Source organism: Pogona vitticeps, chromosome 3, assembly GCF_051106095.1.
Source record: "Pogona vitticeps strain Pit_001003342236 chromosome 3, PviZW2.1, whole genome shotgun sequence".
Classification (NCBI taxonomy): Eukaryota; Metazoa; Chordata; class Lepidosauria; order Squamata; family Agamidae; genus Pogona; species Pogona vitticeps.
The window spans coordinates 170,966,217-170,993,009 of NC_135785.1; the positions used below are offsets into that span (position 1 = coordinate 170,966,217).

Here is a 26,793-nt window from a genome sequence, read left to right on the forward strand (position 1 = left end):
TTCCATTGGTCACAGGCCGGCACACCATTGGCCTCCCGGTGATACGTATCCTGATGATCAGAGAGAACTTGGGACTCAGCTCCCGAGAGCAACTCATCTCACCAGAATAAAATTACTGTCAAATCCATTAAGGATCTGCAAACAATTTTTTTATCTATGATGTGGCCTCGCTAAACCACTCATGGCCCCACAAAGCCATCTCCAAAAAAGCCCCACTAGGGGCTTCACAAATGAAGTTGAGGTGACTCACCACCTCCTGTAGCTCCCTTAGCATAACTTTAGTACAATGGTGCCTCGCTTAACGGTGATAATCCGTTCCAAGAAAATCACTCTTAAGCAAAAACATCGTAAAGCAAAAATAAAAACCCCATTGAAATGCACTGAAAACCTTTCAATGTGTTCCAATGGGCTTAAAACTCACCGTCCAGCGAAGATCCTTCACACAGCAACCATTTTCGCTGCCTGTATAGCGAGGAATCTATCCCTAAACACAGCGGGGAGCCATTTTAGTTACCTGGCGGCCATTTTGAAACTGCCCACCAGCTGTTTAAAAATCATTGTTTTGCCAAGAATTGGTTCCTGAAGCAGGGAACCGATCATCACAAAGCGAAATTCCCCCATTTGGACCATTGTTTTGCGATTGCAATTGCGATTGCAAAAAGATCGTTGTAAAGCGGATTCATCGTAATGTGGGGCAATCGTAAAGCGAGGCACCACTGTATGTTGTAAAAAGTTCAAAATTCGAATCCTAAGGTCCACCAATGTACTATCCAGCAGCCTGCTGGATTGCTGAGTAGTATCAAATTTGAACCCCAAAAGGTAATTGGGTAGATGGGCCCTACACTTGATGCACGTAACAGCTCACAGATTCTAAACACCCCACAAATTGCACAAAGTGTCACAGCTTTAAATAATTTGATTTCAGATTGCCCCGTGCAAATCTCCTCTCAAACCCGACCTACTTGAAACTGTTTGTTGTTTTGTTTTTGTTTGTTTGTTTTTGGTGACATGGGGTGGTGGTACAGGGCATGGTCTACCCGAGCCTATTCCACAGTAAAATGCAAAAGAATTCTTCACAAGCAGCTTCATAGCTGCGCCGCATACTAGGAGTGAGATGAGCTACTTGCACTGCTGGCTTCACTCCTCCAGTGCTTCATGCCTCTTATAGCAATATCTCTAGTTGAGCCAGAGCTTCTTGATCCAATGACCAGCTCACCATTTATGCCAAGTGTATGGCAAGCCACTCAAGGATATACTCAAACAATGTAACACAAAGCCTCAACAATCACATAACCCTCTGAGATTTTGTGAGGGTATTCTTGACAAGGACCACAGCTGTGTAGACACCCAAATCATAACAGCAGAATTGGCCGAATGTCTGTCCCAAGCCATAGGGCTCCCAATATTGGAACTATCTCTAAGAATGAAATATCACGGGGACTTCGGAGTCACTCAGCACCATGGCGGAGCACTCATTCCTTTGTGTGCACCAAATCATGTGGTAGGGTGAATGTCCAAGAATTCAGTTGGTACCTCATTAATGAGTGGCTGGCCATGTCTTAGACATAAGCAATTTCCCTTATGAAATCCTAAATCCCCAATAGGATTCTGGATATTCAGACCATTATCTTTATTTCAGTTAAAATGTATAAACTGTCCACAAAAAGAATTAAAAACAAAAAGGAATGGATATAAAAAGATATACATAATAGCCCCAATAAAATGTTAGTCTTGGTATTGAACTGGTCTTTAATGCTATTGCATGAAACAGCTGGCAAGATGACAACTAAGCCTGCTTAGTATGTAAGTCATCAGCATGGTTCAGATGTCCCTACTTTGGCTACCCTATTTCCCCAAAAATAAGACAGGGTCTTATATTAATTTTTGCTCCAAAAATACATTAGGGCTTATTTTCAGGGGATGCTGTTTTTAAAAAAAGATGTACAACAATGTACGTTTGTTCAAATACAGTCATGTCATCTTCTTCTGGTTGCTGCACAAGGTGGGAGGGTGGGGTTTCACTGAACTGGGGCTTATTTTGGAATGGGACTTATATTACGAGCATCCTGAAAAATCCTACTAGGGCTTATTTTCAGGTTAGGTCTTATTTTAAGGGAAACAGGGTATTTATTTACAATAACACCTTTTAAGGCATATTAAGAGTTAGATACATTTAAAAGATAGCCCATTGGTAGAATCGGACTGTAGTTGACAAATTCCCACCCAAAATGTGTATGTTGTTATGTGCTGCCAAGTGAACCTAAGATAGTTTTTAAGGTGAACCTAATATAGTTTTTAAGTGAACCTTATATAGTTTTTAAGGTATATGAGATATATAAGGAATTGATTTTACCCATGCTAGCCTCTGGTAAGTTTCCATGGCTGAGTTGGGATTTAAACCCAGAGCGCTTGAGTCCAAGTCTGTCATTTCTATCCACTATCATTCTATCCACTACACCACACTGACTATCAAAATAAGTATGACCGGACAAGATAAGGATGGAGTCTGCCTGGCCCTTCAGATGTTCTTGGACTACTACTTCTATTTTCTCACCCTTGGGTATCCTGCTGAGGGCTGAGGGGAGCTGAATCCTAACAACATCTGGAGGAACACACTCCCTTCACAATGTCTTTAGCCTATAGCTGGGTTGGTGCTAGCTCCAAGCCTTGCCTCCACATTTCCAGATGACTTTGGTCTACACTTCCTCCAACCTCATCTGCTGTCTCATATCATGTAATGGGAAAAATTACTTTTTAAGGTGACAGCTCTCACAATCCCACAGCTTGCATGCTCAATCCGGTCCTAAAAGCAGCTCTATCAAGTTTTGCCCCAACTCCCCACCACCACCACCACCTCTTGTGGTCTCCATTCTCTGTGTTAATGAAGCAGATCAGAAGGAGGAAATATACAGACAGGCCAGCTCACAGACATTTAGACCATTGTCACAGATTTATTTTCTATTCCCAACGTGCCTTTTATGTTCTAAGTACCTCAATCAATAAGCCCACTTTGTGATCCATGAAAACACCGGGTATATAGTAATAAATTAATTAGCTTGCAGTGCAATGCTTGACATAAATTCATGAGTAAATTAATAATTCTACTTTAGTAAAGGTATGTATAAAATAACAAAAGATTAAAGTGCACCTTATTAAACCATCTATTGCAAATAAGGCTTTGCAACTTTGAGTCGGGCTTTCTTATCATATCTCCGTTCACCTGTGAAACTTCTGAGTGCAGCAGCAATGAGCTAGACCACCCCACCACAGGTGAGAAATGAGAAATTTTAAGGGCTGTTGAACACTAAGTATTTTCACAGTAGGTCAAATTTATTCTACATAGGTGTCTCTGTGTTTGGAATAACCATTGCAAATTCACAGCACACTCTAACTTCCAAACACACTTCGGACTTACTTGCTACCGCGATCAAGGTTCAGAACACTGAACGGGATAGGTATGTGCAGACCTGCCTTGAAAATAGGAACTGCCATTATTGTTCTCCTACGAAATGCATCTCTGACACAGAGCTTGAAAATAATTTGTTACAAGTAATTAAGTTACCTGCAAATAATTACTTGGGCATTAATTAGAAGGGCAGCATTCTTTCCATAATATAATAATGATCATTCCTTCCCTGGATAGCTCTGGCCTTTCCTAGTGATCTCCCATCCAAAAACTTATCAGGCCCTAGCTTAGCTTTCAAAACCAAGCAAGATTGGGAAGTTAAGGGTAACATGATAGCATCTTCCAATGAATTCAAGCAAGGATGGTGTCAAGTAGCAGCAGAAGATGATCAAGACAATCAATTGTACTACCAAAAGGTTCTCAAAGGTGGGAGGAAAAACAGAAAAACAGAAAAACAGATTAATTTTCTTTTCTATCCATACCTAGGACTAAGAATAAGTCCAAATGAACTCAGTGAGACTTCTTTTTGAGTAGACATACGGAGATTTATACTGAGATTCGAGTCAAATTCTTATATTTTTTTCTCCTTCCTTGCTGTGCCATCAATTATGTGATAAACAACATTAAAGGATTAAACTTTCCCTGTGAAAAAAATTAAATGATGGAATTTCAAATGGCACTTAAAATCTTACCAACTTTGATTAATAATCTTAACGTGAACTAGATCTGGACCCAAAGTTTTGTCCTAATTTTGTGGTTCAGGCTGAGCAAGATTGTCAGTTCACTTTGCAAGAGCCAAAAACAAAAGGGAAAAAAAGGGGGGGGGAATGCGGGGAAGGCAATTTCCAAGAACAGTAGAAGGCAGGAAAGCAAGGCAAGTATGACTGTGATGTGTAAGATTTCTTCACCTAATGCAAGTATTTTGAAGACTAAAGCTCAAAAGAGGTGCTCGGCACGTAATGGAATGGAGCTTTGATAGTTAAATGTCCATTGTATTTCCTCTGACATTCTTTTTTCCTCCCTCTTTTTGCCATCATTTATACTTTGTCATCAGTAAAGGAAACAGAGACTGAAATAATCCGAATGCCTTTCATAGCAAAGAATTTGTGGACTTTGTTTCTATGGAGCTTTCAGCGAGACTCCTCGCTAAACGTTGAGTCCATTCTAAGTTTATAGGGGTTCAACCAGGCAGATTTTAATCGGTTGAACTATGCATTTAAAAAGCTAGTGGCCATGTCCACTTCTCGGAGACACTTGCCATAGGATTTATTATTCCAGTGGTACAATTGGAAAAAGGCTTACTTTTCAGCGGAATTTGTGCTGGGGTTCTGAGGAAATTAGGGCTCATTTAGGTTGATGCTTGCCCTGATGAACCTGAATACCATGAAACCTGTCATTTAAAAGAGAGAGAAAAGGTACCGAGTTTAAGAAAAAAGATGGGGTGAGACAAGGAGATGCAGATATTTTGTCTTGCTAGCCATAAACAAAACGAATCTATAGTGGTTTTCTTCACATTTAAAATGTGATGTTCAAACTGGTTGCTATGTTTTAGTGCAACACCATGGCTCATGTTTTCAACGATTGGCCTGATATGTAGGATCTCTATTTTGCATGCTCCCTCAATTATCCTTTCACTTTCATTTAAATTTGTGGTAGCCAAGTCCATAGTTCAACCACGTATGTCCTTTTGTCTAAATCTCCCGTCATTCAGTTTGAATGGATGGATCTGGGTTCCAGCAGGGCAGGGGGGAAAGCATTATTCACTTTCTCCACATCGTGCATGATTTTCTATATCTGGATAACATGCCCTCATACTTTCCTCATTTAATAGACAAAACAAAATGCAAATCAGGAATCCCTGTAGTAGCTTTATTAGCAATTCTATTTTCAATACATTTCCTAATGAACTACAACATAGAATTCATCATTTTCTCAGCTGCTGCACACTGGATCAAAATGTTCTTAGAGTTATCTACCAAGACTTCAAGATCTTTTCTTGGTCAGTAACTGTCAGCATGGTTGTTCATGGGGATAGGGTGCTTATGACTCCTAGAATCCTAGTTTAATTTTAATATATTATTGTAGTGATCCTTGTGATATGTGCACATTTTGTTAATATGTCACTATTTAGCTTTGTCCCCTGGCACTGTAAAAATTCCTGCTGATACTCTTGACTATCAGGCTCATACTCAATAGCTTCTTTCAGTTAGAGGTAAGGTTCTACCAAGTGCAGAAATTGTATTTTCATCCCTGGACAAGTGTCAAATCCAGCATTTTTATTCTGCTTCTAGGAACAGTTTCAAAAGCTGGTTCACTAGTTATAGTATAAATAATTACAGACTGGTTGAGCGACTGTTTTAGGTATCTGGTTGCCCATATTCCCCACTGAGCCTCCTTGACAGGGGCTGGACCTGATGATCCATAGGGCCCCTCCATCTCTGCCACTCTAAGGTTATTATTATTACAACTTATTATGACTCCATGATGCTGTGCGTTGTATGCATTAACGGGACCAGTGGAACTGTTCTGTGCCCAAACCACACCACCCCTTCTACTAACAGAAAGATGTATAGATTCATCAGACCCCCACCAGCAGACAAACCAAACATCAATTCCACTTCAGAACAAGCTCCAGTACAACAGATTTCCTGCCCACAAAGCACAGCTCAATTCTGTGAAATATATCTATGGATTAAATAGTTTTTAAAAGTGTCTCGTTAATGAAGAAGAAGAAAATGGTGAGTGGAGAGTGAACTCCTGGAGGCCTTCCATTTTGTTCTGCATTTTTTAAAATGGTCTGATCTGGCAACCAGGGTCTGTGTTTTTGAGGTTGTCCCCAACTTTTGGGGTAACTAGTAAACTGACATGCATCAATGCAAGAATGTGCCAAAAATGACTGACTGGCATATAGCAGTTGACAGGATGGTGAAATACATGGAGAGGAAAGGCCTGTCTATTTTTGTGGGCCTATTTTGAAAAGTTCAGTAAATGATGCATGGATTTTCACATAAAACTATTGTGATAGTATTTGCAAACTACAGGGACAGCCAACAATGACTTGGCTTAGAAGGAAGTTAAATGTATCATCCATAGTGAATTTGCCCATTTATTACCAAAAGAGTGAAGGGTAATTGTGCTAAGACCTCAAGCTATTCTTTGTATGTTGGGTATAATTCTTCTGACTCTGATTTCAAAATCCATGTGAGTGAAGCTGAGGGACAATCTTTGTTTTTAGCAAGATGTGCCCAAGGAAATACTCACCTGGCCTTAAGCAGACCACAACCTAGCTGCTACTGACCCACTCACTTGCCATCTGAGGAGGATAACACTATATTAAGGACCACAATGTTATAATGTAAGGAAATGTTATCAGACATCCCATCTTGGCCACAATCTGGAGAATGAGATCAGCATGCAGTGGATGTAGATAAAAACTGAACCTGGAAACAATCCTTCGGGGAGATTTAAGAGACATCTTAACTAAAGTGGGGTGTCCTCTGTTGTGAGCCTAAAGCAAAGTAAAATTCTTCTGAAAGATCACTTGTGGTTCTGAACTCCTGAGGCAGAGACAAAAGCTGTGGTCATGTGCACAAACCGATTTGCTGGGAGGCCATACATGTCAGTCTTGCTGCACCACCTCTGTGCTGCTTTTGTTGGAACACCAAGGCCTGAAAATGGAAGGTTGGAGGGAATGTTACTCTGTTTGTCTGAATGGACATGCAGCCATCCTTATGTTCAGGAGCCATAGACTTGTAGAGAATTTTTGCAAGCGGCAGAAAATGGAAGAAGCCATATATGTGTCATCTTGTGACTGGCACCTCTAGCTACTAACCAACACAAGTATTTGTGTATCTATCTCTAATCACAGCATTTTGGGTGATGGCTTTGGGGTAATATACCAAGGACACCTTCATCATCTAGTGCTCTTTATTTGCTCCAGTTCCAGGAGCAGATACATTAAAAATAGCTTTGGCAAGGATTATGTAACTTCTTTTTGGCCTTCACCTAGTTCTTGCGTGCCAACAGTTTCCTGTCCAGATCATATAATATTTACCCTAAGCTGACTGTTGTCCAGTCGTCATTGAAGTGTATGTAAGGACATGATGAGAGAAATGTGTTAGTGTGAAGATGTCTGAAAAAGGAGAACTATCTATGTAAGGTCTCCATATAAATGAGCACATCAAAATGCTGAGGTATTGGCACATATGGAGCACATTCATATATAGATGGAATAGATTTTCCCTCTTCAAAGAGTCAAATTCTCATGAGGAAAGCAAAGGCAGTAGGGTTGACATTGTCATGATCCCCTTATCTTCTCTAGTGCATAGCCACTTTAAATAATGACCACATAGTACTCAGTTATTTCTATAGCCCTTTCCTGTAATTCAGCACCCCTCTCAAAATGTATATTATTAAGGTTTTTATTTATTATTTCAAATTATCTTGGATGGGTGCCCTTTTTTTGCTTTTCTTTTTGCTATAAGTCACCTTGAGAAGATTTGTATCCAGAAAGCCAGCCAGAAAACATTTAAAATAAATGAAGTAAATAAGGGAGCAATTGTAGCTCAGTGGCAGAAGATATTCTCTGCCCACAGAATGTCCTAGATCAAAACTATGACAATGAAATGGGCTGACAGAAATATATACAACAGCTTCACTACTTATTAAAATCTCATGTGGGACAGAACTCTTGGCCATGTTAGCTGGGAGATCCTTGGGAAATCTAGAGAGAGAGAGAGAGAGAGAGAGAGAGAGAGAGAGACAGACAGAGATAAAAATGAAAATGAAAAATAATTTTTCCAACCCCATGGAACTTTTGACGCTTCTCAAATGCAACCTGTCCCATTTGAGATGGTTATCATAATATGTAAAGCCTTTGTCAATGCTGTTTTTTTTTTTTTAAAGGTATGTCTGGTGGGGATATGGGAGAAGGCTTTCTTTGTTGCTGCATTCAGACTGTGAAACTCCCTCCCATGGGAGGCCAGCCTGGCCCCATCTTTGCTGTCCTTCTGCAAAAGACTTTTCTCTTCAGACAGCCTTTCCCTTAGTGACTGTCTGTGACAGGTTTTTGAATGGAGTGCCATGCCTTATTGCTCTGAATCTGTGTTTGGTGTTGGATTCGTTTACCTCTATTAGTATGGCATATGACATTATTTTCAATATCTGTATACTTACTGTTTTTAGCATTCAAATCATGTATTTTAATGATGTAAGCCACCTTTGATCCTTTTTAAAGAGAAAAAGAGTGGAACTATTTTAAATGAATAAAAAATAAAAAGTTAGCAACTATAATATCAACAACAACAAAACATGCAAGACTATCTTTTATATTATATGTGATCGAATTTGAGAGCATCACCATTCTGCTGCACAAAAAGGACTATCACCATAGTTATGAAGCACAGCAAAAGTTATTCCAGGGTGCGATGTGGGGGGCATGTTAAAGTAAACAATATTCATAGAGGAAGCATAGCTTTGGCAATTCATGTTGCATACAAACATTTATTGGTATGAAACCTGCAACAGAAAGAAGAGGGGGGGGCTGTTAAATTTTAACAGTGTTTTCTCAAATCTTCAAAGCTTTCCTTGATGGCTTGCTGAAGTAATTGAATGACTCTCGAGTTGTTTTATAGAAGACATCTTATCTTTCTTTCATTACCCAGCCCATGGCTTCTTTTCTATTCCCATGAAATCCATGTACACACTTTAGAAGCCCTCCTGAACAAGCCTGCTTCTAACTCTCACACAGCTCTTAGCACAATTTGAATACGAAAGAGATACTGAATAAAAAGCTTTAATCTCTTGTAGGCTATTCTTCTTTCTGGGTCTTTTTTTTCCTTCCCTCTCTTCATCTCCCTTCTCTTCCAAGAGCTTTCTGCCATGTAAGGGAACACTTTCTGCTTAAAGAAAGTTAGTATAATGCTCCAGAAAGATGCACAGTATGAGGAAAATTGAAAGGATGCCATGTGAAGACTTTTTCATGCTATTTTGTTATATTTGTGTAACGTTTACCCATGCTCACACTTTTCTCCTCTTTTTTGGTGCAGGTAAAAGATTAGGGGGAAAAAGTGCTCTCTTTAACATAATCATTCAATCAACAAGCGAGTTAAAGTAGTATCAAATGTGTTCTCTACCTCAAATACTGTGGGCCTTTTTCTTGCGATACCTCTTCCCTCCGTTCACTGGAACAGCTTTGAAAGGCCTTTCTGTTCTCTAGTCTCTTGTCAGTTTGAATGCCAGGAAATGAGTCCCCTTTGTAAGATTAATTAATTGCAGGAGCTGATCGGCGGAGCCCGATCACCATGCAACAGAGCTGTAATTGCTACTTTGTGGAAAGGAAAGAAAAAGTTTGGGTTGCCGTTTAAGAAGAGGGTTTAAGGAAAGTTCTTTGAACTGGAGGTCTCAGTGCTCTGGATTAAGGCGAGAAGCAAGGAGGCCTTTGAAGTTTGTTAAGAGGTTTTGGAGGAGAAAAAAAAGTTGGGTGGCAAATGGGAGTTGGCAACATCAAAAGGACAGAGCAGCACCACTACTCACCTGCTTGCATTCAGAACAGGGACCACAGGCTGCATGGACCATTTCTTCCAGTGACCCCCTTTGTGGGAATGCTTTGGTGTTTATCAAATAACACTGGTGTGTCCCCTGTATGGTCCCATACATGCTCTCGTATATAAATGGATTGCATATACAAATGGTTATGAGATGAGGATACAGAGCTGAGACAGAAATATACTTGCCTCATTTTAGATGGAACACAGCAGAATCCAGCACTTGAAATTGAGCCAGTTTTCCTCCCAGAGGTTTTGCTTGATAAACTTGCAGAGATTAACGTGGCTACTCCTTCAAAAACTACAAAAGTAATTCTGTTACATTTGGATTCTTCCTTCTCCAGTGTGTAAGGGCCAAACCACAGAATGAAGACACAAAAACGGAATGGAATTTTCAACCAGGAAACTTATGGTTGCCAGAATACCTGATATAACAAACACAGAGTGCCAACTGTTCATTATCCACTAGATGAGCTCAGAGGATTTAAATCCACAAAACAAAGCAGTAAAAGATAAACAGAGAGGAGTATCCTATTACGTACCTATGCTCGCATAGCCGGAATGCCTTCACAGGCAGATTGCTGATGGTTAAAGAGCCCCTGCTTTCATTTTGGGTTGTGCACAACTCACATACAATGAGACAAAGTTGCATGCAACCCAAAATGAAAGCAGGGACTCTTTAATCAGCAGCAATCTGTTTTTGCCCATGATGTCATTTCTGCTGCACTCATCATTGCTTTGTTTTACAGAATCAGATTCACTTGACATCCACACCTCTCCAAACCCCCCACCCCCCACTCACCCATTGCTTCCCTGTTGCACTCATGTGAGAGAGTGCTTTGAAAAAAACAGAATAAATGACAAGGTTAGAGTCATATTTGGCCACTAGAGGAACCAAACAGCCCTGGAGTCACTGAAGATAAAAAGTGCTTTGGGGAGAGAGATTTAAAGTGGAAGTCTTCATAATGATGTTAAACATTTCTGAGCAAAAATGGAGGAGCAAGAATGTTTGACACTGAAACAAGATCTAGTAGGCAGATGTTGTTGAATACAAGTATAGTAAGCAGGCATGTCAAAAATGTTTTTGAATGTTGAAAATATGGTGGGATTTGTTTACCATTAGACATGCCAACTGAGTGGGATTTTTAACACAAACACACTTCTATTTCTATTTTACTGCCTTTCTGTACCAGTGAATTTAAGCTATGTGAGCTTGTCCACCTTTATGTGATATTTATGGACAAGTGGAAGACCAAGATTGCCACATGATTATTTTAACAGACTGATTTACATCCACACTTTAACTTTTCTGTGCTACATAGCCAGTATATATAAACATAAAGCATTTTCATATTCCAAAAGGCTGTAGCCTTTTATCTCTGCAGCATGGCCTAACAAACATCAACAAACCCAAGCAAGTAGACTGCCGTTGTATCCCCATGTAATATATGCAAGAATGAGGAATATGTAGCTGAATTTCACTTACAAAACATTATATGTATGAATTTCTGCAGAGACATCTCTACAGGAGCTTGGGCAGCATTGGCTCAAAGCATTTTGTTTCCGAAAAGAGTAGCCAACAGGTCCGGCTGCCCACCCTAATTCCCTACAACATAGTGTGTAGTACCCAAGACTGGTCAATATTTGGGGAGGGGGTACCTGGCTCAAGGGTCATAGTAACTAGACCAGCAACTGTCAGGCAACAAGTGTTCATGAGGCTCCGTGATTAAACTGCAATACTGCAGCCAAAACTCTGCTTGTGACCAAGGTTCAATCCCAGATGGCCAGCTCGAGGTTCATTTAACCTTCCATCCTTCTGAGGTTGATAAATTAAGTACCCAACTTGCTGTGGGAGGCAATTATAGCGTGCATAATGAAATTGTAAACCGCCCAGACATTGCTTTAAGTGCTATGGGAGGTATGTAAGCTGCATGGTTTTAAAGCCCGGACAAGGCTGAAACAAAAGAAGAATGCAGCCTTCCTTTAAACAAACAAAAGAAAAAAAATTAGAATTCACTGCTTTTATTTCCCACTTAAAACTTGGTGAGAATGGAAGTAGCCTAAACCTCCCTGGAGGAGAGCTCCAGCATCAAGGTTCTACTACAGAAGAAGCTCTGTCTTCTATACTCATATATAAAAAAGCCATTCCTCGTAGCTGGACAAACAGTTGAGTGAAACTAGAAGTTCAAGAGCAGGCTCCTATTTTTAGGACATCATAAAACCAGCACATTGAACTGGGCTCAGAAACAAATTAGAAGCCAGTGTGGCTAGTTCAGGACCCGTATTATATGACCTTCAAAGTAGACACAAATTCAACACTTTGACCATTAGATTTTGTGCTGGCTGTAGTTTCTGAGGCCATTTTTAAGTGTGGCCTCACATACAACATGTTCTAGCAGTTGAGATTCAACCATAAGACACACTTTTTTCCCACAAAACAGGGGGGTGGAAAGTCTGTGCGTCTTATGGAGCGAAGAAAACAGATTATATTTTCCTGTTTTCTTCTCCTAAAAAATTGGTGCGTCTTATGGAAAGGTGCGTCTTATGGAGGGAAAAATACTGTAAGTCATACTGTAAATCTCTGTAGCCAGATCTGCCTCCCTCATGAAGGGATGCATCTGATGCAGCAGTTGAAATTAGCAAATCACTCTGGGCCTCAAGCAACCTGGTTGTCCTGAAGCAGTGCTAGATATCATTTGTGGAAAGAATATTTTTTTTTTGACCTTTAAACATGGACTAAACCCTGGTCATCTTGGGAAATTGTTGTCTTCTGAGGCATTGCTGATAAAGCTCAGTTTCAGGTGCCAATCTTTAAACTTCTGCAGGGCCTTTTATGGGGTGACTCTGGCTCCAGATGAAAAATAAAAGAGAAACAAGATACTGACAATATATATAAAATGAAGCCTAACCTTGAAGTAAAGATAGTGGCCATTGCACTAAAAACCAAAAATGGATGCTGATGTTGATAAGGAGTTGTCAGTATATGTAGAAATTCAAGATGGGCAGTTATCGTAGTTAGGCAGTTCAGCACAGTTCAGCAGATCAAAACCACAGGTGTTATGCAGATGCCCCACATTCCACACCCTGCCTTCTCTTCTGAGTGAGCTCCATGGGGAGAGGGGGGGTGCAGAATTTGTTGCCCACACAACACCTGTGGGCCTGATTCACTGAATCGCTGAACTGTGGTAGGTGCCCATCTCAATTAGAAATAAAAAGCATTATTCATGATTTTATTTTATCATTAAATGCCCAGCTTCAGGTGGATGTAAAGACATTGAATGTTTCAGACCAACATCCACCAGTCTAGCAGACATGCTGGACTACAACTTCCATCAGCCCCAGAAAACAGCTTGCAGTTGTGACTTCTGGGAGTTGTAGTCCAGAACACCTGGAGAACCCTGGCTTGAGATAGGTTGTTTTAAGCAGACAAACTACATAGGGCTTCACATGTTTTAGACAAAGTAGCTCTCAATCAAAACCACCTGCAGTTCAGATTGTACCGTCTATTGAAACTTTGTTTGCTACCTGATTCTGCTGGATTTATAAACCAGCCCTCAGAGCATAAGGAAACAGAAGAGTTAATGGGCAAAGTTTCTGCTAAGTGACAAGGAAAAACACTTCCTTTCGTACACTGCCAGCTAAAGAAGGGCTACAATTCAACAAAACGCAGCCCTGGAAAAGCTATCTACAGCTGTCATGTAAATCACTGGCCCAAAGCCAATCCAAAGGTATAAACTGTTATATAAATTAGTCATCAAATGGATGTGTATGCATATGACAAACTGCTGTCATATTTCAAGGATTTTCTTTCTTTCAAAATGTGCCCTCGTACAAAGTGGCTGACATATCGAATTGACAGTGTTAGACTGCTGGGGGGTGAGGCAGAAGCGTCAACCTGAAATAAGGACAGATCAAATGTCATGCAACGTCACCTAGTCTCATCTGGCTTTCTCATGCCTTATAGGAGGTGCTGATTTCTAAGAAGTCAAAAGTCGATTCTACAGCTTTTGTCAAGTCTAATATTTAGGGAGGTCCTGCTTCAAAACAGTTGAAGAGCACAAGCATTCCTCTTTAAGAATTTTCTGATATTAAGTACATTTGGGAGATCGCTCCTCTAATCAACATGACATTTCCTACTGCAGCAGCTGGTAGACGTATTCCATATTATATTTACTAGGGATCATTTTACAACCAAAGTTTTGTTATTTTTACATATTTTGAATATGTAAAATTCAGCTCTCCTTTCCCCAGGCCCTAAGTGAAGTTTCTTCATCCCTTCAAACCCAGTTCAGCCAACATTTTGTGTCCCTCACAGCAGCTGTACTGTCAATAGTCTGACATTTCTCATTCTCCCGAGTTTCTGTGCAAAGTTCATCATGAGATCAGTGCCACTCAATCAATGACTGAACAAAATCTTGCACATCACCGAATTTTAGCCTTGTACAAGGATTTGTTTTCAGACAAATCTATCAGACAGACCCCCTGGTTCCAGTATTGTTCTTGGAGTGTCTTCTCATTGGGTGACACATTGGTATACTATCAGTTCTTCTTATCTCCGAGATCTTAACATAGCACACACTTTCATGTAGGGAAGGGTCCATACGTGCCTTACGGATATAATGTTCCTTCCGCTGGTTTAAGCCTCAGAATGATGGAAGACATTTTTATTTATTAATTTGTACTCTATGTGTTGATTTTCTTTTATTTATAATAATAATAATCTTAAAACTGCAGAGCTGGAAGGGACCCTATGGATCATCAAGCCCAGCCCTTGTCAAGGAGGCATCGTAAGGAATTCAACTCCCAACCTCTGGCTCTGCAGCCAGGTACATAAACCGCTGAGAATAATCAAATGTATTTTAACCTTAATTGCATTTTAATAATATATTGAATTTAATCCTATTTTAATGGTAGCTTGCAATACTATTGCATTTCATTTTTCTACAGTTTTTAAACTCCTTTGCAAGCTGTCTTGTGTTCCAATTCTGAGGAAAATGTTGCATATAAAAATAAAATAAAATAAAAATTTTAGTTTGCGATTGTGCATTATTAAAAGATTCTCCAATAAAGTGGACTTGACATTTTTAAAACATTGCATGCATATGTATCAGAACCCACAGTGCATGGCTGATAAGAATTTATGGAGACCACAATGGTCATAGGTCTGGTGTGATCGGGCCACATAACTGATGTCCTTTAGCTCATCATGACAAGGATATGATCTGAAACCATCTGTATGCAGTGTACAGCATCCCCACCCTAGATGGTTTCAACTCAGAATAACTTATGCACCTAACGTGCCACAGAGTAAGTTATGAGTTAGTTGTGCTACCCTATATGCTAGCAACAGAAGAGAAATGCCTTCCATCATATGCCAATATAGCTATTTTGACACAAATAACTTTCTGATTCATTTTGAGTGCACACTTCTGTGACAAGATGTCATAGATATGTGCAGTCCCATTAAGGTAATGGAAGGTGAATACAGGGAGATCAAGGGTTCAGATCCTTCTTCAGAGCAAGAACAACAATGTCATTTCCCTCAGTTTCAGGCTAAGTTGCAAAAGAGCACCCTGATCCATAGATGGCAACTGCTTTATTAGTGTAACACTTTTGAATTCTATGGGGCTATATATTTACTTAGATATCTATTGATGAACCTTGCAGACACAATTTCACAAACTAAGTCTCTTCTTATTCACAGTTATATAACAGACAACATGAGCATTTAAAACAATGACAAAATGCTCCAATTTATGCACCAAAATCCTCAGCAACAGCACTAATAGAGACACTGCTTGTAGACTTGAAAAGTTTAAGTGTCCTTTTGAATTCAGATTCAGGGAAAAATCCAAGATATCTTCCTCAACTGAGTTGGGTATTCATAACATAGAAGAATCAGTTCCACATGCACAAGCTTCAAAACCCTGAGAATAAATTAGCAATTCAGTTGCATTTGCATGAATTCACTATGTGGATTCACTCGTCCAACACAAACATATAGGAATTATTTGCTGGCAAGCAATCTAAGTGGCAATAGCAACTGCGGTCTCTTTTGCTCTCCCACTCTTTCTGATTCAAATCTCTTACTCACAGTCTAGTTCTTTCTTAGTTCCAACTCTTTGAGCTGAACAAATATTCCATAACACCAAATAAAATTCCATGAAAGTGTGCAAGCTTTCGTCTTTTCCAGAACTTTTCATTGGGCTAGACCAGGGAAGAGAAAAATGAGGCCCTCCAGATGTCACTAGACTGCAACTTCTGTCAGCCCATGACTACCAGATCCAATGAGTATGGAGATGCTCATTTTGCACACTTGTAGGTTAGATGGTATTTACAAATTTTAAAAAGGAGATGGAAACATAGGCATCTAAAACTCTGGTCAGCTATTTTTGTGACTTGGAAGGGATGTGCTTACCCTTCATAGCATGTTTTGGTGGTGTAAAAGGAGCTAATGCTGGACACAGGATGGTTCCACTCTCTATTTCATTGCCAAATGTCATTCCATCAGTAGAATTATCCCACTGAATCCTGGCCAGCAAGTTCAGTTTTGGAAAAATAAAATGAAATTGTCTCTGCATTTATCAGTCATCTTCATTATTCCATCCAGTTATCTCATTTTACGCGATATGTATTCTTTAAGTTTTACAGCCACACCGCTGTAATATATCTGGAGGGCTCGTAATTGGGTATGCACATCAATCATGGCTTGGATTCAGCATTTTCAGAGAACTCTTCCAAGTCAAAACCAGAGAGTGCTTTGGTCTCTTGGCAGTTTCCAGGCAGTTTGATTACAGGTGTAATATCCACGGCCTTGTTAGTTCTCTGAGATCAGGGAATCTGTCCCTTGCTGGCTTCCTCTAGCCGAGGCACTGACCAATGCTCTTCCCTAACAATTCCGGTCTCCTCCCAAGAGACGTTTTAATGAGGCCCTCCGACATGGCCAAAGGCAAGAAATGTTTGCTAGGCCACTGAGGTGAAGAGCCAAAAGCTTAACCTAGTAGGCAAGCTATAATTAATACGCCTCCCCCTCTCCAATTCATCTCAATTCATTAACAAGTTACTTTAAAAAAAAAAAAGAAGCCCACTAAACTACATGACGTTAGGTCTGTCACATTATATATAAGTAGTGAATGAAAAGCAGTGCCAAGGTGTGTGTTCTTGTAAAAAAAAATCTAATTTATAACAAAAAAATGAATGATTTTGGAATACTAATTGGGCAAAAGCAACTGGCATACAGTGAAAGATTGATTTTAGGAGAAATACAGAAATCTGTTTTCTGTTTACTTTAAGGACAGGAAATGAATACTGATTAGAAGTATACGGAGTTTGGCAGCATTTGGTTGTAGGGTTGCTGTTGTTTTTTTTAGGTTTTCGGCCAAGTTCTATTTGTCTCAGATGACACGCGCGTACAGAGTTTGAACCTGATACCAGGTCTGCAACACTATGATGGGAACGTGATCCAACTGCAGGGTGGGCTCCTTGAAATCACAGTACGGCAATGGGCAATGCTAGGACCGTTTTTAAATGGAAGAGAAGTCCATGGAAAATAGCTGTGTAGTGACTGAGACATTGTTCCCCAGATTCTAATAATCCTATTTCACTGTAGTAAGGTTGTTGATGGATCCTATATCTCCTTCCCCACACCCACCCCGGTTGCACTGTTCCCACTATAGGGGTTATTTTATTTTAATCTATGCAGACAAACAGGCAGACAGATACACACGCACAACATGTGGGATTAAAGAAATTGTCGGAAAGACAAGCACTAAAAAAGAAATAAACATATTTGGTTCAAAAGAGTGTCTCAAGCCAACTCCAAAGCTCTTTAGAGATGGGGAAAGGGCATCAATCACGTCTCTGGGCACATTAAGCTGTTACATATTATAGCCATCTCGTTTTAAGTGGTGTAAGGCTCATCTCATTTGCATATGTTGTGTTACAATCTTGCTTCAGGCATGTCTCCACAGTGAATAAGGTGGCGGTGCAAGGCAGCTTCTGGCTGGCATAAAGGGATGTGTCAGAAGCAAGCTGCTCTACTAATCAGCTTTGCTGGGTTAGATACATGATAGTATATATGTGAAGAAATTTAGATAACACTAATGCAGCATCCTCTGGAATGGTGTGTATGAGAGAGAGAGAGAGGGCGATTCTTTCTGTGTGTATGTGTGTGTGTAAAGGTTTTAAGTCTAACTTCTAATCCTTCATGGAAGATTTGTGAATACTGTAGTGATGTTCTACTGACCTCTAAAGGCAGCTGCTTTGAGCTGTGTGCACTTTTGTTAAATCTCAAGGCTTTGTGCCACACATGTCGTTAATGTCCTCACAGGCTCGTTAACAGGGATTTCTTGTTCCCTCCCACCCTTCAGCTAGTATAACCATTTTATATTCAACCTTTTGTTGAGAAATTACATTTGGTTATTTATTCTTATCTTCATTCTTATCATTATTTTTGTCACTATCCCATGTAAACATGCTCTCTTTCAGCCTCCACCTATCGCACCCACACAGTTCAGAAAATTGTCTGTGTTAGAGGCAGGGTCAGGATGCCTTCCCCAAACCAACAGCAACAACAATCTGCATCCCCAGAGACTGGACTGGCATTTGCTCCTTGTTCCTTGTTCCATAGTCTTTCTTTCTCCATTTCTCCTTCCAAAATACTTGGGGGTGTTACACTGACATTCCAGAAGCTCTGTTCACAGAAGAGGTAGAGGGAAGCAGCATCTCAGTCCAGACTAAGAAACATGCTGTTGAGCTGAAATAGATTGCCCAGGCCAGCTGGCTAAAGATGCTGGAAAGAAAGGAAGGAAGGAAGGAAGGAAGGAAGGAAGGAAGGAAGGAAGGAAGGAAGGAAAAGGGTTTCATTACCCCATTAGTCCTTCTAGTAACTATGTAACATCATGCTATTTATGAATGCCAGCAATACATTCAGTCTGGAATACCATTTTCCTCACTAATTAGATTATCACTCTAGAGATAAAACTGTAATACACCCATCTTCTCTGCCACTATCCTTAACGTTTTCAAGCCAGGAGGTGAACATGATAAAGCCTTTTCAGAACCCAACTGGTGGTAGCCATGATTGCAAGGAGGGAGGCTTTCACCATGTGCATGGACATCCGCTTGGGGTTGAAGAAGATAACAACAGGCACACCCAGATAGTTGCCAAATGAACTGGAGTCAGTTATGGTTGCAGATAATTCATATCATCTTCACTTAGAAGTCAAGAAGGCCTGGCTCTCTTAGGGAGAATGTCAGTATAAAGTGTCAATATTATCCTCCCCTTCCCACCTTCCTTTACACTTATTTATATTTATATTTATATTTATATTTATATAGTGTAAGAAATATACATATATATTTCTTACACAGCATACTGAAAATTGTAATGTTGAAACCTTGTGAGATAATAAGCAAATGGTAAAAGGGCTCTGCCTATGTCTACCACCCTGCCTCTGGCATTAATCCAGGCTTTGGGGCAATCTGAAATTTCCTAAAGATGTATTAGTGTCTTATACACATGTGCTCCTGTGCACTCATAATCCCTTTCACTAGCTTCTTAGCTGCATGCTTTGTATTTAAATTTCTTCCCTTCTGACCAAGTAAATCCCTTCGGATGAAGTGACAGCGGCTTTTCAGCACCCATTGCTGGGTGACAGCTGGTGTACAGGCTCTGAAAAGGCGGCAGAATGCCCCCTCCTTGCTTTCTTCAGGACCAACGTCAACCACCAGCTGAGCGATTTGTTAGACCCTCCTTTGGGCATCCGTCAGCTGAAGAGGCTCATATTATATACCGAAGTAATACAATAGCTATCAATATAAACAATATCTGTGCTCCCGGCTTTCAGCCGCGCTTTTAATTAGCTACTGAATTATGTGAACCTAGTACATTTTCATTAAAGACAGCGTAACCCTTTATTAACACTCTATGAAGGGCAGTCAGTTATATTCTGGATTCAGGCACACTCGGTTAAAAAAGGGGGGGGAAAGAGATGGGGGGAGGAAATGGCTTGAAAGGAGTAACCAGTGGGAGCTTTTGAAAGAGCAGAGCTGCAGTTAAAATAGTGCATTTACAAATCACCCTGGAAAGATTTATATCTCCCCAACCTCCACCCTCATCACCACATAAAGTTTTTCTCTTGCATATTCCACAACTGAAATATGCTGTTCTTTCCAACTAGTTTTTTTTCTTTCAGCTGTTTTTTTCTTGGGGATTATCGGCAAGTTTTGTTTATTTAGAAGAGTAATGGAATGGTGGACGCAGATCTTGCAATGTATAGCCATGTACCAATAGAAATTATTTCAGAGCCAGGCTATTAGTTAAGTAGAAGTTTCTGGTTTGTGTCGATGTTCCTGCATTTTGAACAGCATTTAACACACAGTTAAAGAGGGGTGTATTGGGGTGGGGGGACATATCTCTGTGCTTCCTGAATTGAGACAAGGTTTAAGCTAAAATCAATCCATTTTAAAACTGTAAGATTACACATTTCAAAGGCTTTCTTATTAATTATGTTTGTCCTTAGATTTATTGCATTGTGGGAATTGAGGCTCATAAGGTGGTCGTGCAAATACTTGCATAAATCAGATGTAAGACATATGAATATAGTTACATCAAAGAACAGGAATGCTTCTGAACTGATGTAAATCAAGCACACACATATTCACAAACACAAATGCCACATAAACCCATTTAACATAACATGTTTGGATTTACACGAATGATCCTTTGGAAATATAAAAGTTTCATAGCAAGATTTCCTTAATGAGAATTTGCCTCTGCCACATCCTTTGGGGGAGAAAAATGACTGACTGATGTGATGTTTGTGTGTTTGCAACAAAATCGTACACAGTTATTTTCTTTTGCCCTATCTGGCACACTTTCCCTTAAAATTGTTTCTTCTAATAATAATTTCAGAAGTCATTGAAATACTGTCAATCAAAGACAGAAAATTCAATTATTTTTCCTCTTGATCTTAAATAGATATCCAAAGATTAAGTCTCAGGGAAATTAATGCTACTTTGAAAATAAGATATTTAGTAAGAAAGTTTTCCAGAATGTGTGCTATTTAATGCATGTCCACTCCCTGGAACTGGACTTAACATGAAACCAAAAGCAACTATCCATTTATAAACCATATCCACCTTAAAGGTGTGTGTTTAAAAATGAGTCCATGAAAACACACACACACACACACACACACACACACACACACACACACACACACACACACACACACACACACACACACACACACACACACACACACACACACACACACACACACACACACACACACACACCATGCATCAACCTTTTCCCAATCCATTCCCTAATGGGAGGATAACAACAATAACATATTTTAAAGCTCTGTTAGAATCACTAGTGATTCAATGTAATGCGATCTCAACAGTTGAAATATGCTTTCAAAACACATTATTATCATTATTATTAATTTTTATCATCATCATTACTATCATTATCATCATACCACCAATAATGTAACTTTCTTACAAGCTACACTACTATCAAGTTTGAATTGTAACAGGAATTAACTCTAAGAGACTTTAATGCTTGGTGTAGCTTTAGCATCTTAGAAGATCAACACCCGGCAGCCCAGGGCTTTCAATAGTACTTAGTGTTTTATGGAATATTAGTACATAAATAAATATTCACAAATGCTTGTGTTGACTTTTTTATACTTGATGAGCCATCCCAGCCACGCTACATCGTGTTTTTTTTAAAAAAGAGTAAAGAATATAATCAAATGCAAGATACTGCCTGAGTGTATTGCCTTCAGCCCTCGTCTTATTAATTCATTTTCATCCCCGTGCTTTACAAAAAATTTCTGATCACATTCTCCCACCCACCTTCCTGAATTGACTCTGGAGAACAAACACTTGGCAAGACTTCTAATGTGACTTATCACGGGACATGGGGATCACTCCTATTTCTCCCACTGAATCCCAGACGAAATGCGGCTGTATGTTTTTGCAGAAACACAATGCAGAGTAACTTACAAGAACATTCTCTCTTTTTTCCCCCCGTACATCCTGCAAACAAGTATGGGAAAACATCAGCAGCAGGCAGAGCTACTCAGATTTGGAAGTGGGGGGCTCATTTCCATTTCACAGCATTTATCCTAGATTATAAACTCAGAGAATTTCTCCTGTATTTTCTACTCATACATGTTTGATGAAGGTCACGAACCATGCTTGCCATTGACTGTTGGATCCCAGGTACTACACACACAGCAATAATATCATCATAGCTGAGAATACAGAAATTATGTGAATATATATTGATGCAGTTCAAATGTGCTACAATCAAATAAATGAGAGTTTCATCACTGGCTTTAATAAGGTGATCATCCCTTGTGTAGCTCCACTGAGTATACGCATGAATGTTGCCTGGAGATCTATACACACACCACACACACACAGAGGGGGGGCTCTGCACCTATGAATTAAACATGTATGAATATTTGTAGTCAGTACCCCCACATTTGAATCTACCCGAGTTGGGGAATTTCATTTTTAATCCTTACAGTTTGGAACCGCACTCTTCTGACTTCATGCTAGTTAAAGTGGTGAAGAGTTCTGCATTTTTGTATGCATACACACTTGCTGGCACATGCACACATGTGCAGCTTGTACAGTATTTTTTCATGGAAATTTGAAAAAAATCAAAAGGGATTTTAAAAAAATAGGGCATATCTGTATGTTTGGTGTCTGTTTACATTTTCTGTAATGTAGTCATTAAGCATACAACGTAGACTTAAAGGATGTCAAAACTGACAACCACACTATGATTGATGATGCTGTGCTAGACTAATTCTTACCAGGTGTGGTGTGATGTGAATTCAAATGTAGCCCAGAGAGCTTATTTGTATTAGTAAAGTTATGCTTTGTCAAAGTTCTATGACTTCTTAACCTATCAAATCCATCTTTTAATCTAAAGGCTGCTTGCTCCCTTCCTCCAGCCTTCAGATCTATGAACAATGCCCTCCTCCCACACTTTCCAGCCTCAGTTCTTATGCCCTCTGTGTGGGGTGATTTGTTACATATCCATATGACCAAGCCTGTGAGCTAGAAAAGACTGAATTTGAACATCATATTGATGAGTCAGGACAGGTTTGGGCATTTGTTTCTCAGATCCACTTTGAGCACACTTGATGCAGACCCAGAAAAAGTGCCTGTATACTTTTCTGCCAGTATCACAGCAACACACACACAAACACACACACACACACACACACACACACACAGAGAGAGAGAGAGAGAGAGAGAGAGAGAGAGAGAGAGAGAGAGAGAGAGAGAGATTTATCAGTCCATCATTAAGTTATGGACACTTCCCTACTTTAGGACAATGGTGGACAATGTGTACCTGCAGAACTGTTTTCCTTCTTAAAGTAAGAATATTAATGATAGAGTGGGTATATAATTCATCAATTTTTCATCCAGAAACAGTAAGCAGGGTTTTTTCAGTTCTTTGTAAAAATACTACACAAGTATTTGATTAAAAATGCATATACATCAAAATGTGTACACACACATTTTAGGCCATGGGCGGAGGGGGAAATAGATGCACTGAGAACAGTGCATGAAAAAAAAAGCATATATTAGGAAACATGTATATCAAAAATAGGTATGCATTTTTATGTGACATGGGGAGGAGTCATGCCACTTGATATGGGCCTTGTGAGGGACAAGAATAATGGCAAGATTCAGAGAAATGCATTTGATATGCAACTGCCTTATTTTCACTTCCCTCCTCAAGACAATATCTCATTCAGGAAACAAGAAATAATGATTGTCCATCCATGTGACTAATGCAGGACAGGTAGTAACGAAAGGGTGATAAAAATGATGCCAAAGTAGCAGGTGCTCAAGGAAACAATGGTGCAAAACAATATTTCAGAAAAGATGAATGTGTGTTTCTTTTCCAAGGAAGTATTTGTGTCCCACAATAATAATAATTATATTGAACACTTGGTGTTGCTCAGGTGTCGGTACTCAGGAGAAGCCACTGCATGCAAGCTATGATCAAGCCAGAACTTCCATAGTGCTCTATTGGCCTAAACTTTAGGCATTTCTTTTAACTGAATTAAGAGCCATCGACATACCACCTCTTGCCATTTATAGTCTTCCCTCCATTTTTAAAAAAGAGAAACCTTTCTCGAATCAATCAGTATTTTAAAATCAGCTCCAGCAGTGCTTAAGGCAGGCTGTAACTTGTACTATGTGTTTATTTCAAATCCATGGCAACAGCAGTACTTAAATCATTCCTATATACTTATTAAAAGTGGCATATGTTTTCCCCATGCCAGGAAGAGAAGAGGAAGTAGAAGAGGAAAGCACAAGCATTCCTTTAAATAATATTTTAAAATAAAAGGGAGAGATCATAAGGCCAAAGGGGTCAGAAGTTGAAGTTAAAGCGGATAGCTTGCTTGCAGGAAGGGCGGGAATACAGAAAGTCACCAGGTCAAAGTTTCAAGAAAAAGGAACATTTCAAAATACTGTGTGCAAAATTAAAGTGCATCCCTTTTTGTTCAATGGAACTGTAATGTCCTGGAATTTTTTTTAAAGAAATCCTTTCAGGTTAGGAGCATCTGGCATGGCCAGAAATGGGATAAATATGGATTTGCATTTGCTCTTTACTTCAATATTGTGCAATTGAATATTTTTCTTTGGATCAGTGTGTTCCCATTATCCCTACTGACCAAGTTCTGCTTACAGTGGACAGTCTTGCTCTCTTGGTACCACCACCACCACCACAATTCCTGGCAAAGGTTGGAAAAGTAACTCCTTAGGATTCCCAGAATCCTTCAGCAGCCAGGATGGATAAGGGATTATGGGAGTTGTAGTCGAGAAAAGTATCATTTCGAAGCTCTGCTTGCTAGTATATCCAGCATCCCCATGTAGTACCTGTGTCAATGGCAGAGTTTACACTTTGCCCATAGAAGGTCTTGGATTCTGTCTCTGGGCATCTCCAGACGAGATGTGATGAGAAAGACCTCCTGCTGGAAAGGGAAAGGAAAGCCAAAGTTGCCGCCAGTTAGAGCAGACAATTCTAGACTGGAAGGAGAAAGCCTTATGGTGATACTGTAAGTGCAGTCTATAAGAAAACACTTTGCCTTTGAGACATCATTTTGTTCTGCCTTCTTACTCCCCGAACACTGACTGTCCCCTGGCTTCATGCTCCTTCCCTGAATCTGAAGAAAAGATGGCTACTACCTTACGTAAGTGAGGCACATGGAACTTGGTGGGATTTACATCTGAATAGACACCTCCTAGGGGACTGTACTAGACATCTCTGGAGGAGGTAAGGGGTGTAAGCCATCCCAACTGTAAAGCCAGGCAAGACAGTTTATCAGGGCACGATGAAGCAAACCATATCTGGAACCTAAAGCTTTGTCCTATCTCTACTCAGTTATGGATGGCCTCACCATGTAATCAGATTTATTCTTTTTAAGAATAACTTGCCAAGACATGCTACAGCTGCAGCACTCAGGCATGAATACAGATGCATCACCTCCAGTTTTGTCTGCTCCTCCAGATGAAGTTTCCTGGACAGTTGATAACATATGGCAAGACAGCATTATGTTCTCTCCCCCTACCCAATGTTTCTTTATACTCAGTTCACACTTTGTGCTCAATGTACGACAAGTAGTTGTCGCAAAGAAAATAAATAGATTAAGCCTACTGAACCACTAGGAATTTGAGGAGTTAATTTCTCTGTAAATTCTATTGATTCAAATGGACCTACTCTAACTATGAATGACTTTAAGCCATAGCAGATCCATTTGAATCAACAGAATTTATGGAGAAATTGACTCAGCAAATCCCCACTGATGTAATGGAGCTACTCTCGGGCGATTTACTACACTAAGCAACAGGATTTTGGCCAGTTTCTTAAAATTTACAACAGGTGCCCCAGTGAAGTTCCAGAAAAATATAGTATACTTTTTGCATTGTTTTCATTATAAGTAGAGGATTTATTCAGCTGATGTTGGTGTACCAGTAACTTTGGAAAAGTTTCAACGCCCATGCTGACAACTGATATTTCTGAGCCCATAAACACAAAACAAAAGGAGTGGGGTTTGAAATAAAAACAAGCCACTTAGCAATCTTGAGAAATGAGTGCTTCCCTTTCCTTTAAAGGGAAAGAAGGCCTGCCCAGGATAATTTGACCATTTAGTCACACCATCAGGCAACAAGGAATTAAATTAAGAAGCTCTGGTGGGTCTAAGTAAATAGACAGCTCATATCTAAAGTGTAGCCCTATTTGCAAGACCTTTGTAGGAATGACCCAGCAGTTCAGAATTAATAAAGTTATCTAAAGACACAAAGGAGCTTTAATTTTTTTTACTCCAAGTGATAGTGCAAGGGATACCCAGTGTGGTGTAGCAGATATAATAAGGGACTAGAGGTCAGAAGAAGACATGGGTTCAGATCCCTGCTTGGCTATAGAAACTCACAGGGTGTGTATGGCACTGGGAAAACTATGCCTTAAATATCTCACTTAATTTGAAATCTCTGTTAGAGTTGCTACAAGTCAGATGTGATTTCATGGCACATAACATACATTTAATATAACTGAACTGTTAATGTTACCTTTTTGTTATAGCTACTGTCCTCTACACAGGTTGTAATCCTGTTCCTTTACTACTTCAGGGAAAGCCTAACATACACTTTCCTCTGAGTAAACTTTTAAAGAATTGCAGTCAGTTTTGCAATTGGGTAATACACCTTAATTGATAATGATAACATTATTTAGGGTACCACACTGAGAACAGAACTGTATCATTAGAAGAGCAGTTTACAGATTTTGAAAGGGGGGAA

General features: G+C 39.7%; 1 long non-coding RNA gene across 2 annotated transcripts in view; it reads right to left on the minus strand.

The window, feature by feature from the left end:
• LOC140705438 (uncharacterized) overlaps positions 1-26,401 on the minus strand; it is a 35,855-nt gene extending 9,454 nt beyond the window's left edge. Inside the window, exons 1-3 of one of the 2 annotated variants that reach the window (XR_013543457.1) lie at positions 9,541-26,401; positions 8,582-8,632; positions 4,709-4,796 (exon numbers count right to left, since the gene is read on the minus strand). This is a non-coding gene — a long non-coding RNA (uncharacterized LOC140705438). The remainder of the gene's footprint in view (positions 1-4,708; positions 4,797-8,581; positions 8,633-9,540) is intronic. The other variant, XR_012084821.2, reaches the window with a different exon arrangement.
• Positions 26,402-26,793: the final 392 nt, after the last annotated feature.